Raw genomic sequence first — 15940 nt, forward strand, 5'->3', positions numbered from 1 at the left:
CAGTTAATGAACGGCAATTAAGTCTGTAATGTCCGTACGCTTGAGATCAGACGATCGACAGGGTAGGAACATTACGGAATATAAACAAAAAAAAAACAGAAGGAGGAGGGGGAAAAGAGTAAGAGTGTGGTGAGAAGATAGACTGAGGGGGGAAGAGAAAGATGGGGAGCATGAAAGAGAGAAAGAAAGGGTTCTACAAAGATTACTGAATTTATTGCTTGTATAATGAATGAACCAGATAAAAATGCTAATGAATCTGGTGCCTTCGTTTCGAGCAATACATTCTACTTGTTAACGGACAAATATAGCACTTATTTAACTATAAAAATATTATCGTGTTTTATCTTACTATTTATAAAATCACGAGACTTAGAAAGAACCTATGAAGGCCATCGAATCATAGAAATTATAGGAGATCAGACATGTTTTTTTTTCTGATGACTCTTTTTTAAAAAAAAATATTCAGAATTTGTTTTATGTGTTTTTTTGTCCAAAACAACAAACCAAATAATCTGAAATTATGGCCGGTTGATTCTTTTCCAGAATCCATAAACTGCTTCTTAGTAACAAAAAAAAACACCAAGTCAACATCTACTGAGAAAAAAATGTGATACGGTTTCGTTCCTCACCATCTCTTTCTGAAATGGTACATACGCAAAGGTAAAAATGGGAAAATTAAAGAGCGTTAAAGACAGGGGCCGGTAGTTAAGTGACTAAATAATATTTAAATTTAAACTCGAAGGGATTTCTTTTTAAACCCCCTGTTAAAGTTACTTTTTTTGTAGATTCATATATAAAAATGCCTCCGATTCAGAACCTCTGCCACTACATTGTTTCTTTTTTTTTTCTACAAAATTTTATTGATTTCACTTTATGGTTATAATAACAACAACAAAAGCAACAACAACAATAATAATTATTATTATTATAATAGTAACAACAACAACAATAATAATAATAATAATAATAATGATGATGATGATGATGATGATGATGATTTCTTTTATGTAGTAGTAATAATAATAATAATTCTTTTCTACTCTAGGCACATGGTCCGAAATTTGGGGGAGGTGGGCCAGTCGATTAGATGACCCCAGTACTTAACTGGTACTTAATTTATAGGCCCCGAAAGGATGGAAGGCAAAGTCGACCTCAGCAGAATTTGAGCTCAGAACGTAAAGACAGACGAAATAATAATAATAATAATAATAATAATAATAATAATAATATAATAATAATAATAATAATAATAATAATGGTTTCTTTTTCATTCAATTGAAGAAGCGTTACGTAAAGAGAGATATGGAAATCTATGTTGCCATTCCTATCTTCATTCAAACCTACCTTCTACCAAAACAACAATTCCGTTCTATTTCATCCGTTTTATTCAGGTTAGTTCAACAAACAGTTTACACTCGCATTTATTTATTTTATCTTTGATCTCTTGACTCAAACCTCGGACTGCAGCCAAGGAGAAAATTTAAGAGTAAATACGATTAAAGGTAGAATAATGAAATGAAGTTATACGTGTGGAACACAGTATTAATATTAAGTTTTAATGAAACATTTTAAGAAATCAATTAAGAGTATGTTAATTAAACATGAACCATGTTGAATAAATTATGAGGCTTTATATAGTCGTCTCTTAGTCACTTTCATCATACAGACATACATGTACGGACGGAAATCACCATACATTTCATTATATAGGAGAGTGAGGCAGAAGACTGGCAGAATCGTTTGTGCGTCGGACAAAATGCTTGGCGACATCACTTTCGGCGTTATGTTCTGAGTTCAAATGCTGCCGAGGTCGACTTTGCCTTTCATCCCCTTCAAGATTGATAAAATAAAGTACCAGTCAAGTACTGGAAGTCGATGCAAGGGACAACCATCTTTTCCTTAAAGAATTGCTGGACTTGTGCCAAAACATATAAGAATTCTATTGGGCAGCGTTGTAATAAGGTTTATAATAGGGCATGGTTTATTAACAGTAAAATATTATTCTCTTTCATTAATTTAAATTTCAATTTCAAAAGGTATTTTTTTATTTACAAAAAGTTAAATCGAATATATTGTCTATTTCGACAAATTAGTTTGTTTTTAACGGTTGAACTCGAAACATAAAGCGATACATACTAGCATGTAAATATTGGTTTTGAAAACCTTTTGGACAGAAAATGTCAAAGGTAGCCCGTGGGGCAGCAACCAATATTTACACGCCATTATTTATAGCTTTATCTACTTTGAGTTCAGTCATTAAAAACGAATTATTTCACGCTCTCTCGAAGTTTTTCAATTCTTATGGCGGTAACTATTTAGTTTGTTGTATTTTATCATTAAGATAATTGTAAAATCTCTAGGAACACCTTAAAAGATTTTCATGGTAAAATTTTAAACGTTTTAGTGAATGAATCGTGGTTATGGTACCTTATCCTGTGGTCAGTATATTCACTAAGTGTACACAACATAATCTTTGTCCAATCAATTCTTTAACTTCAATTCTTTGCCAAATATTCAACACAATAACACATTTCCCTTTCTTGAATTTAAACTAATATCGACCCATAAAAAAAGTTAAAGATTGAAAAAAAATTATCCTTCTGGTTTTATTTTCACCAAAATCAGCAATTTTCTTCTCTTTATATTTTTCTGATATGAACTAATGCCATAAATCTATTCCCTGAAATGACAAAAATCTTTGGCACCTCTCACGAACCATTCGGTGACAGGAAGGAGTAATCTAGCATATCCGTACACGTGTGTATATATACATATATATAAATATATTTATTTTGGTATGTGAAATAAACCCTTTCTTGTCAATGAAGGAGGAAAAGGAAAACTAGAAATGCCAGTACATTAAAGAAATATTTTTGAGGCGAAACGGAAAATATAGGCATAAAAAATTTTAACACGAATACACATTCACAAAAAAGTAACTTTACAAAAATGGTGAATTTTCGGTTTCTGAGGCCTCTGGGAATTAAATGTTGTACAGATTATAAGAAAAGAAGCAACACAGTTTTATTGACAAATATTTTGAAAAAATATTCGAAAAAAATGGTGTTTGGAAAAATAAATTTAGAAAAACGACTGTAAAAAAATATTTTGTGTTATCTTTTAAATTTTTTGTGATTCTATACATGAATAATCATCGACATTTACTTTTAAGTATATATGTATATATGTATATATATATATATATATATATATATATATATATATATATATATATATATATATATATATATATATATATATATATATATATACACGCATATACATATATATATATTTATACGTGTGTATGTCTGTGTGTGTGTGTGTGCACGCGAGCGTGTGTGCATGTGTGTGTGCGAGTGTGTGCGTGCGTCTTCTCTACCACGTGCATATATGGAATCAACTGTTGTCGCTGTTTTACCAAATTATCCACGTGACCTCAATTGACGAATGGAAGCCCGAACATGCCCCTCTGGAAGCCATTTTAAAATTCTTTTTACATTCTTTTCTCTCCGACTCTGTACATCGCATATCTCTGCAGGTGCATATCTGCGCCAACGAAACTTTAAGCAATGTGGAGCTGAATCAACCAGTTTATACATATATATGTATTTATACATTAAAATATTTATAAACTCCATCCATGGATTATTATTATTATAACTATATCATAAATACATATACATAGATACACACACTCACACACACATATATGTCATAAATACGTACAATACATACACATACATACACACATACATACATACATACATACATACATACATACATACATACATACATACATACATACATACATACATACATACATACATACATACATGGTGCGGTGAATAAAATGTTTACATTATGCGAAAATGAAAATAACAGTGACATTTCATTTTAACAGATATATCTACCAAAATTGCATAAAAATATCTTGAAGTACTAAAGAGTAAATTTATTTAATAAAATCGCCATTGGATTCAACCACAGCCTCCGGGCGACATCGGAATCTCCTATAACTCTTATGGATGGTCTTCTTGTTTAAGTTGGTGAATGCTGCCATAATCTTTGCCATCAGTTCATCTTTGGTATTATAAGGAGTTTTGTTGGTCTCTCGCACAGCTGTGCCCCATACATAATATTAAAGGAGTTGCAGTCTAGGGAGTTAGGTGGCCAGATGTTAGGGCTGATATAGTCGCAGAAATAGTCTGATAGCCATGACTGGGTTCTCCTGCTTCTGCGGCATGGTGCAGAGTCTTGTTGCCAGACATAGGGTCTTCCAACAACCACCCGCTTGACCCAGAGCAGCACTACCTTCTCAGCCACTTGATGTAGGCCTCCGTGGGAAGAGGAATGGATGCATAGCTTTGCCATCGCTAGTGATCACTCCAAACACCATGATGTTGACCGAATGTTTGATTTTTAATCACTCTCGGCACATGTCCTCAGATTGACACCCAAACGTTCTGAAATATTCATATTGGTGCTTCCGGCGTGTTCTAGCAGAATGAATTGAGTCATGGTGCTGTTTTTCTCACAGACAGTACCCATCTGACCCTACTATACTGTGTAGTGGATAAAATCAAAAACAATGCGCATGTGCGAAATAAAAATATATAAAATGGCGACAATTTAACCATCGCACCATGTATGTATTATGTATGTATATATGTATGTATGTATGTATGTATGTATGTATGTATGTATGTATAAGCTATGCCTAAAATAGGCATTCCACATATTAAAACACAACTCATCGACACTACTAAATAAATATAAGGAGGCCTTCAACCACCGCCTTTTTCATAACTTCAAATTTTACTACAAATCTAAATGCAACCTAAATAACCACACAGCATATATCCACAACACTCCTTAGGTAATCCCCAACAACCCTACTTAACTTTCCTTTATTATTCTTTTATTCTTTTGTTTGTTTCAGTTATTAGACTGTACCCATGCTGGAGCACAGCCTTTAGTTTGTAAATCGACCCCAGGACTTATTCTTTGTAAGCCTAGTACTTATTCTATCGGCCTCTTTGGCCGAGCCGCTAAATTACGGGGACGTAAACACACCAGCATCGGTTGTCAAGCGATGGTGGGCGGACAAACACAGGCACACAAACATATACACACATACATATATATATATATATATATGTATGTATGTATGTATGTATGTATGTATGTATGTATGTATGTATGTATGTATGTATGTATGTATGAATGTATGTATATTTAATTATATATATATACGACGGTCTTCTTTCAGTTTCCGTCTACCAAATCCACTCACAAGGCTTTGGTCGACCCGAGGCTAAAGAAGAAGACACTTGTTCAAGGTGCCACGCAGTGGGACTAAACCCGGAACTATGTGGTTGGTAAGCAAGCTACTTACCACACAGCCACCCCTGCGCTTCCATTTTAATTTTTAATCTTTAATATTTTAACTCCCCTATCTCACTTTAAGGATCTCAATCATATCACACTTATTCACATATCTCACATTTATTCACTCCTTACCTTCTCATCTCTTCTTATCCTTCCCCCGCTGCTCTCCCATCTTCCACTCACATTATCTTGACCAACAACTAACACTCCTTTTTTCACTTCTTTCACTCTTTCTTCGCTTTTTTCTTTATTTTTCATTTTTGTCTCTTTCTTTTTTCTCTAATTCTTTTCTCTTCCTGTTTTCAATTTGACTAATCTCCTCATTCTAATCATACACATTTTCACTCACCCACCCACCCATCTATCCACATATACTACCAATACATTCTCAAATTTTAATTCACACTGCAAAACCCTTTCGAATGAGCAACACAGACTCCACGGCTCCATACTTTGAAATGACTAAACATGAACTACTATTGGAACTTACATACCAGTACAGGAAACTTTTTTACCACTTCTATACACCACTTTCCTCGAAAAATGGAACTGCAACTACAATACCTTTATATATTTTATATCTTATTTCTACTTTCATTTTTTTATTTCCCTCTATATTCTCTCTCTCCTCCTTTTCCAGTATAATTCCTTATTTCGAACTCAAATATTTACCCCTATTTAACCATCTCACATCGTCTCTGATGAAGGGATATCCATAATATCCCAGAAACAGCTGTAAGAGTATATATCTTTCCTTATAAATATTCTAAAAACTCCTCACATCCTTAGCTTGTTATCTTATTTTGTGTGTGTGTATATATTATATATATATATATATATATATATATATATATTATATATATATATATATATATATATTATATATATATATATATATGCATATATATATATATATATATATATATATATATATATATATATATATAATCAAAAATAAGGGTGAAAAAATTAGATATTAATTTAGTAACATCAATTTAACACCAAGTGATTTAGCGCATAAAAACTGGGATTCAATAAATATTAATACACAAATATAAGAGAGAATCCACTATGTGGACGCTCTTGAGCTAAAAATAGATCCGCAATGGTCTCAACCACCAAGAATTGTTCTCAAGGAAAATTAGCACAACTATGAACGTAAGCGAGCAGGACAAATGAAAAATAACAAAAATGTAGATTAACCCTAGACAATTGTTTCACTGTTAATAGATTATGCAATTTTACTTACACAATAAATCCAAAGCTCATCAGTAGGATTCGTCATGAATATAATTTGCTGAACTGCACGCCAGATTTTAACACAAAGTCAAACATACGAGTAGTTCAGCCTATTATATTCGCAATTATGATTCAAATGCCTCGTTATAGCGCGCCAAAATTGCCGGAAACAAATACTGCATAAATAATTTACTGCAGTATAATTAAAATCAAAAATAAGGATGAAAAAATTGGATATTAATCTACATTTTTGTTATTTTTCATTTGTCCTGCTCGCTTACGTTCATAGTTGTGCTAATTTTCCTTGAGAACAATTCTTGGTGGTTGAGACCATTGCGGATCTATTTTTAACTCAAGAGCGTCCACATAGTGGATTCTCTCTTATATTTGTGTATTAATATTTACTGAATCCCAGTTTTTATGCGCTAAACTACTTGGTGTTAAATTGATGTTACTAAATTAATATCTAATTTTTTCACCCTTATTTTTGATTTTAATTATACTGCAGTAAATTATTTATGCAGTATTTGTTTCCGGCAATTTTGGCGCGCTATAACGAGGGCATTTGAATCATAACTGCGAATATAATAGGCTAAACTACTCGTGTGTTTGACTTTGTGTTAAAATCTGGCGTGCAGTTCAGCAAATTATATTCATGACGAATCCTACTGATGAGCTTTGGATTTATTGTGTAAGTAAAATTGCATAATCTATTAACAGTGAAACAATTGTCTAGGGTTAATCTACATTTTTGTTATTTTTCATTTGTCCTGCTCGCTTACGTTCATAGTTGTGCTAATTTTCCTTGAGAACAATTCTTGGTGGTTGAGACCATTGCGGATCTATTTTTAGCTCAAGAGCATCCACATAGTGGATTCTCTCTTATATTTGTACATATATATATATATATATATATATATTATATATATATATATATATATATATTATATATATATATATATATATATATATATATATATATATAATATATATATATATATAAAGGAAAGAAATAATAGAGTAAAAAATAAAAGGGAGTATGATTCGACAGCTGTTTAATGACCACTACACATGGTTCGATGCAACATAGATATAGGATTTAAATTTAAATTTAGCAACGGTTTACCTTATAATAGGACCTAATAGGAATGCCTGAGCCTAGAATTGGTAGTATACCATAATACTACCAGGTATCTGGTAATTCTGAGGGTGAAGGTGCTCTATTTTGTACTCTAATGCGTTCTTAATGGAATACACCTCAGATATATATATATATATAAAGAGAAGAAAATGAGAGATGTATGTATTTGTATATACTTCTCGCTTATGCACAATGAAAATCACTCAGATGTCATTGGTCGGCCCAGTGTAAAGACTCCAACGTGTTCCCCATTTCAAGTTACCCCCGATAATCTTAAATAAATTTCAAATTACCCTCGGCGATAACATTAACCCAGTTTCAAATTACTCATGTGTTACTTTCATTACCTATCCTCTCTGATTGCACAAGGATTATAAATTGTAACGCTTATTAATATAAATTCAAGATTGTAAGCTAACCTTCAAAATGTGAAAATAATTAAAAAAATATTGGATTTTTAAACATTCCCTAACATATTTTATGATGCTTTTTAAAAAAGACACTTTAAACATCAAAGATTCTGACTCTCCAGTTTTTAAAGATATAAACATCGAATTCTTCTTTTTTTTTTTATCTTTAACGAGAAACTGGTTTCATTTAGAGGATTGACAACTGCATTACTTCTTTTTTCCCCCAAATATATTTCGTTCGTATTTGAAGTTCGTAAATATACATTTTGTTGTATTTGATTTCATTTGACATCATTAGTTTTTGTCACTTTCTGTTAACTTAAATCTGTAATTTCTGTTCGAATTTATTAAAGATTAAAATATAATTACAAATATATTTATACATTTATACATTTAAATGAAATCGAAATATTATACAAAGCTTGATATGTGACAATACACATGCGATTTAAATGTAAGCGAAATATATTTACATGCAAAAAATATATTAATAGACTTTAAATACGAACAATATGCGTGTGTATAGATAGATAGATAGATAGATAGATAGATAGATAGATAGATAGATAGATAGATAGATAGATAGATAGATAGATAGATAGATAGATAGATAGATAGATAGATAGATAGATATACATACACACACACATACACATATATATATACACTCATACATACATACAGGCTACTGGTTACTGCATTCATATACCACAGATGCAGGAGTGGCTGTGTGTAAGAAGCTTGCTTCCTAACCAGAGAGTGCCAGGTTCAGTCCCACTGCGTGGCACCTTGTGCAAGTGTCTTCTACTATAGCCTCGGATCAACCATTGCTTGACAACTGATGCTGGTATGTTTACGCCCCTATAACTTAGCGGTTCGGTAAAAGAGACTGATAGAATAATTACTAGACTTACAAAGAATAAGCCCTGGGGTCGATTAGTTCGATTAATGGTGGTGCTCCAGCATGGCCGCAGTCAAATGACTGAAAGATGTAAAAGAATATATACGTAATTCACACACACAAAACAGACTACATACGCATGTCCCTAACGCATAAACAGAAATCGCTCAAATTCTTCTTAGCTCAAAGTACCGCGCTGTGGAACTGAACGTGAAACCATATGTTTGCCAAGCGAAGTTGTAAACCACACAGCTACGCTTACGCCAATGTATATATTACTTTATAGTTTATATTGCAATTTATGTACATTAGCAAGGCGGCGAGCTGGCAGAAACGTTAGCTCACCGGGTGAAATGCGTAGCCGTATTTCGTCTGCCGTTACGTTCTGAGTTCAAATTCCGCCGAGGTCGACTTTGCCTTTCATCCTTTTGGGGGTCGAAAAATTAAGTACCAGTTACGCACTGGAGTCGATATAATCGACTTAATCCGTTTGTCTGTCCTTGTTGGTCCTCTCTGTGTTTAGCCCCTTGTGGATAGTAAAGAAATAGGTATTTCGTCTGTCTTTACATTCTGAGTTCAAATTCTGCCGATTCGATTTTGCCTTTCATCCTTTCGGGGTCGATAAATTTAGTACCAGTTACGTACTGGACCCTTCCCAAAAATTTCGGGCCTTGTGCCTAGAGTAAAAAAGAATTAGTCTGGTTGGACACAGGCTACTGGTTCACTGCATTCATAATGGCGATATTGACAAGGGAGCATCTGTATCATTTGGATGGAACAAATATCTCAAAGTACTTTGTTTTAACATACATACATACATACATACATACATACATACAAACTTAAGCGCAGGCGTGGCTGTGTGGTAAGAAGCTTGCTTCCCAACCACATGGTTCGGGGTTCAGTCCTGTTGCGTAACACCTTTGGCAAGTGTCTTCTACTATAGTCTCGGAATGGCCAAAGTCCTGTTTCAGTCATTACACTGCGGCCAATCTAGAGCACCGCATTGAATAATTTTAGTCGAATGAATCGACTCCAGTATTCATTTTATAAAAGTCTGGTACTTACTCAACACTTTTTTGCCGAACCGCTAAGTTACAAGGCGTAAACACACCAGCACAGGCTGTCAAGCGGTGGTAGGGACACACACACACACGCGGAGATATATATTTATATACACGAGGGGCTTCTTTCAGTTTCTGTCTACCAAATCCACTCCCAAAGCTTTGGTCAGCCCGAGGCTATAGTAGAAGACACTTGTCCAAGGTGCCACGCAGCGGGACTGAATCCAGAACAATGTGGTTGGGAAATAAACTTCTTACCACGCAGCCACGCCTGATGAGAAATACAAAAAATTAAAATAGGAACATACCCATACATACATACATGCAAACAAACATCAAATATACCCTTCTCTAGGTGTTGAAATTCCAATGAAGAAACCTCGAATCTAGGTTAGAAACCAGTTCTTTCTCTATTGGCAAGAAATCTTGAAATAAACTAAATAATGATATACATACATACATACATACATACATACATACATACATACATACATACATACATACATACATACATACATACATACATACATACATACATACATACATATGTAACACACTGCCTAAATACCAATCTTGAGAAATTACGCTTCTCAAAACCAGAAAGGAGAAATCTAAGACTACAGATCCAATCCATCACTGTAACTGTAAAAATCTGTAAAACTTTACAGAAGTTTATCATTTAAATATATATGAGCATGTCTAGATATGCAACTATATGCATGAGAATACATACATAAAACAAAACATACAAATCTGCACACATACATGCATACATACATAGAGAGACCGTACATGCATGCATACATACATACATACGTAGAGAGACCGTACATGCATGCATACACACATACATGCATAATACATACATACATACATACATACATACATACATACATACATACATACATACATACATACATACATACATACATACATACACACCTACATACAAGTGCAATCTGTGAATGTATCTTTGTTGGAAACTGGCTCCTTCTTCAGTGGAAGATTTATAATAATTAAAATATAGAAGAGACATCCAAACAAATATACCCTGTTGCTGATGTTGAAATACCAATGAAAAAGCGTTGGATCTAGGTTAGAAACCAGCTATTTCTCTATTGGCAAGAAATCTTGAAATAAAACATACATACATACATACATACATACATACATACATACATACATACCACGCCTAGGAACTTTAATATAAACTTGTTTATCCTTATTTTACCAACATTTCTTCAAGGCGGTGCCCCAGCTTGGTTGCTACATTGGATTTACTCTCAACCAATCGTTCGTGTGTTAGGCCGCAAATGTAATAAAGAAATTCCTGTTGCTGTTAAGCCTCAGGTTCATGTTGAGTAGATCAATAATGGTTTCTTATTCCAAGACCAGCAATTTTGAGGAGACGGGCGAAGTCAATAACCATCGATTCCATTACTTGACTGGTACATTATACTACTGACTGCCGAACGAATGAAAGGTAAAGTTAACCTCGATGGATTTGAACTCAAATTGTAAAGAGCCTCGAGGAATGCCCCACAGCTTATTATCCAACGATGATGTACATACAGGCGCAAGCGTCGCTTTGTGGTAAGAATCTTGCTTCCCAACTATATGGTTCTCGGTTTAGTCCCCCTATGTGGTATCTTTGGCAAGTGTCTTCTACAAAAGCCACGGGTCGACCAAAGCCTTGTGAGCGGATTTGGTAGATGGAAACTGAAAGAAACCTGTCGTATATCTGTGTGTGTGTGTTTGGGTGTGTGTGTGCATGTATGTGTCTGTGTGTGTATGTTTTTGTTTCTGTGTTTATCCACCACCGCCACTGCTTGACAACCAGTGTCGGTTTGTTTACGTCCCCGTAACTTAGCGGTTCGTCAAAGGGAAACCACTAGAAAAAAGTACCAGGCTTTGAAAATATAAGTACTGGAGTCGATTCACTCTATTAAAAGTAAAAGATACATATTTATTGTTTGTGCGTTCCGATAGATTCGAACATGAATGTGCTAATCACTGTTGTTTTTCGCCACTGGAGAGCAACCTCTCCTTTCAGACGAAAGTATATTCATAACAAACTTGGTTCATTAGAGTAAGGTGACTTTCAAACACCGGTGTTTCTATTTTTTTGCGTCTCCTCAACCAAAGCTACCAGGAATTGTCATCGTGCTGTCTTTCGTGCTGTCATCTTTCTGATTCTTGTTGTTCACCGCGCACATGACGATTTATTACATCATCAATCAGTTTTGATAATTCACAATGATAACAACAACAACAAGTATAATAATGATTTTAAATTTTGGCACAAGGCCAGCAATTTTGGTGCGAGGAGGCAAGCTGGTTACATCGACACCAGCGCTTGGCTGGTACTTTATTTGATTTGACCTCGGCAGAATTTAGTACTCGGAACGTAAATAGCCTGAAAAAGTACTGAAAGAATTTTCCTTTTCTGATGATTCTATCAAGCCCTTCTTCCTAGAAGTTAGGATGTTGCACTCACTATCACCAGATTGTAGGTTCGATTTCTGGGCGTATAGCCCATTGTCCCCTTGAGCAAAACACTTCATTTCATGTTGCCCCAGTCAGCTGTAACGGGTCACCCTGGGATGGGGTAACCTTCCGATCAGAGTAGAATGTTGTTCTGCTTGCCTAGGCAATGGGGTGGTATCATTCGAAGAGCTAAAACGATGCAAAGCGCATTGGGATCAGCGATGTATAACAGCATCCGATAGTTTGATCGATCACTTAATCACGTGAATAATAAGAAACCCAAGGTTTACACAAAACTGACCGTGAGGTGCAACCGAAACACGAAACAAAGGAATATGAATTATTTTAGCCAGGCTTAAAGGTTGATGTTATCGTTGTTGTTGTTGTTGTTGTTGTTGTTGTTGTTGTTGTTGTTGTTGTTGTTGTTGCTGCTGCTGCTGTGCTGCTGCTACTGTTGTTGTTCTTATCGTTGCCATAACTGTTGTTGCTAATGTGTTGCTATTGCTGTTGCTAATATCGTTGTAGGCAGTATAGTCGCCGACATTGTTGTTGTTATTGTTGTTGGTGGTGGTGCTGATGGTGGTGGTGGTGGTGATGGTGGTGGTAGTGGTTGTGGTGGTGGTGGTTTTGGTTGGTGTGGTAGTTGTGGTGGTGGTGGTTTTGGTGGTCGCTGGTGTGGCTGTGGTGGTGGTGCTGGTAGAGGCGGCGGTGGCGTTGGTGGTGGTGTTGGTGGCAGTGGTAGTTGTGGTGGTGGTGGTGGCAGTGGTGGTGGTGATGATGGCGGCGGCGGTGGTGGTTGTTGTTGTTATTGCGGCTGTTGCTATTGTTGCTGTTGTCGATGTTATCGTTGTTGCAGTCATTGTCATCGCTGACGTAATCATTGTTGCTATTGCTGCTGCGGCGGCTGTCGCTGCTGCTGCTGCCCCTGCTGCTGCTGCCCCTGCTGCTGCTGCCCCTGCTGCTGCTGTTGTTGTAGTTATTGTTGTGGCCGACGTTATCATCGTCGTCGTCGTCGTCGTCATTATTGTCAACTGTTGCCTCTGTAAAAACGATAACGCCTTCTAAAAGAATGTTTTTGTCATTCAATGAATTGTGCTCAGTTTAAAGTACTGTAAACTTTTTGTTGAAGTACATAACAGGGTGGTATCCACTATGAACCGGATGGCAGGGTGTAGAAGAAATTTAACTTATAGAATTACTCGTATATTAACACACGCACACACGCACACACACATATGTATATGCATACATACACATATACATACGTGCACACATGCACAATTTCAAGCAGTGGACACAAAACTAAGTCAAGCACATGCAAGCTCACACTCACACATACATACACACATATGTATAAATATTGTCATAAGCACACCCATATAGACACATACGTACAACACCCACAAACATATATATATATAGGGCATACACACAGGTTAACACGTTCGGGTATAAAATGATACGTACACATGCGTATAAATATATAGAGTTGTGTGCCTGTGTGAGCATTTATGTATCTACCTATCTATCTATATCCACATATATACACATATATATATACATATATATATACATATTCGCATGTATATATGCATATATATGTATATATATACATATATATATATATATATATATATATATATATATATATATATATATATATATATATATATATTATTATATGATTGAACGCCACGCAATCTCTTCCAAGTAAGTTTTATCTATATAATTCTGATGCGCACTCAATACGATCTTTTTATTCTTTCGTTTTTCTCTCTCTTATCCTTTTACCTCCTCTTCTCCCACTATTCTTTCCTATTACTCTGTCACTTTCACTCCCTCATTCCTCCTCCCTTGCTCACGTGGCTCCCACGTGACCATCGGCAATCTTTCTTTCTCTCCGTTGTAGCTGGAACAAGAAAGACGTGTTCTTGTTTGTCTCCAGTCCTAGCTTGATTTACACGTTCACTACCACAACCTCGTTTAGGCTTAGCAGCCCTTCTTGTTTGTTTTTACTGTCCTGTTTGTGTTACCTATTTTGACCCTCCACAAAATCCCAAATTTTATTTAATTTGCTTTGCGGGAGCAACTGTTTCATCGAAAGCATATATTGTTATTAAATGCTCGAAATGAAAGACTAGAAAAGTAGCCAACAACTGACGAAGGGTCATTTTTTATGTTTGTTTTGTTTTCCATTTGTGTCTTTCGTTGTTCGAAAGAATAGTTCATGTTCCACGTATTCGTGCTTCGTACTTTTTTGTTGTAAATGTTTCATGACGTCCTGTGCCCACATGTATATATATATATATATATATATATATATTATATATATATATATATATATATATATATATATATACGTACAGATGTAAGTAGGTACATATACGTATGTATATACGCTTATATATATATTATTTATATCATATATATACATATATATATGTATGTATTATGTATATACATGTATATATATATATATATATGTATGTATATGTATATATATGTGCGTATATATATGTATATATATGTATATACATATATATGTATGTGTGTATGTATACATATATATATATGTGTGTATGTATATATATATATATGTGTGTATGTGTGTATATATATATACACATATATTTATCTATCTATCTGTCTGACTGTCTGTCGACACAGCCAGACAGACAGATAGGCAGACAGACAGATAGACAGACGGACGGAAGGACGGACAGATAGATAGATAGATAGATAGATAGATAGATAGATAGATAGATAGATAGATAGATAGATAGATAGATAGATTCTTACGCAGGCGCAAGCCTGCAAAAGTCTACATATAAAATGTGAAATCTTAAATTAAGAGTTAAATACGTTAAATTTATTTTAGTAATAAAATATAGATTTGACATGGCGAGAAAGCATCTGATAGCTAGATAATCACTTGGGAATATGGGTGTAAGAGCTGAAAGATTGCATTATTTGTCATATGATGATGATGATGATGATGATGATGATGATGATGATGGTGAGGAGGAGGAGGATAACGACGACGGCGACGATGATGATGATGGTGATGATGACGATGATGATGATGATGATGATGATGATGATGGTGAGGATGATGATGATAATGATGATAGTGATGGCGATGATGGTGGTGGTGATGGTGGTGGTGGTGGTGGTGGTGGTGATGATGATGATGATGATCTTTTCTTTATTGGTCACAAGAGCCGAACACAAAACAAAAAGAAACAATACAAAACACAGGACAAGTGAGATTTAGCACAAAGATTCGTGTATACAATAGAAACAATAA

The sequence above is a fragment of the Octopus sinensis genome, linkage group LG2 (assembly GCF_006345805.1).
Source record: "Octopus sinensis linkage group LG2, ASM634580v1, whole genome shotgun sequence".
Classification (NCBI taxonomy): Eukaryota; Metazoa; Mollusca; class Cephalopoda; order Octopoda; family Octopodidae; genus Octopus; species Octopus sinensis.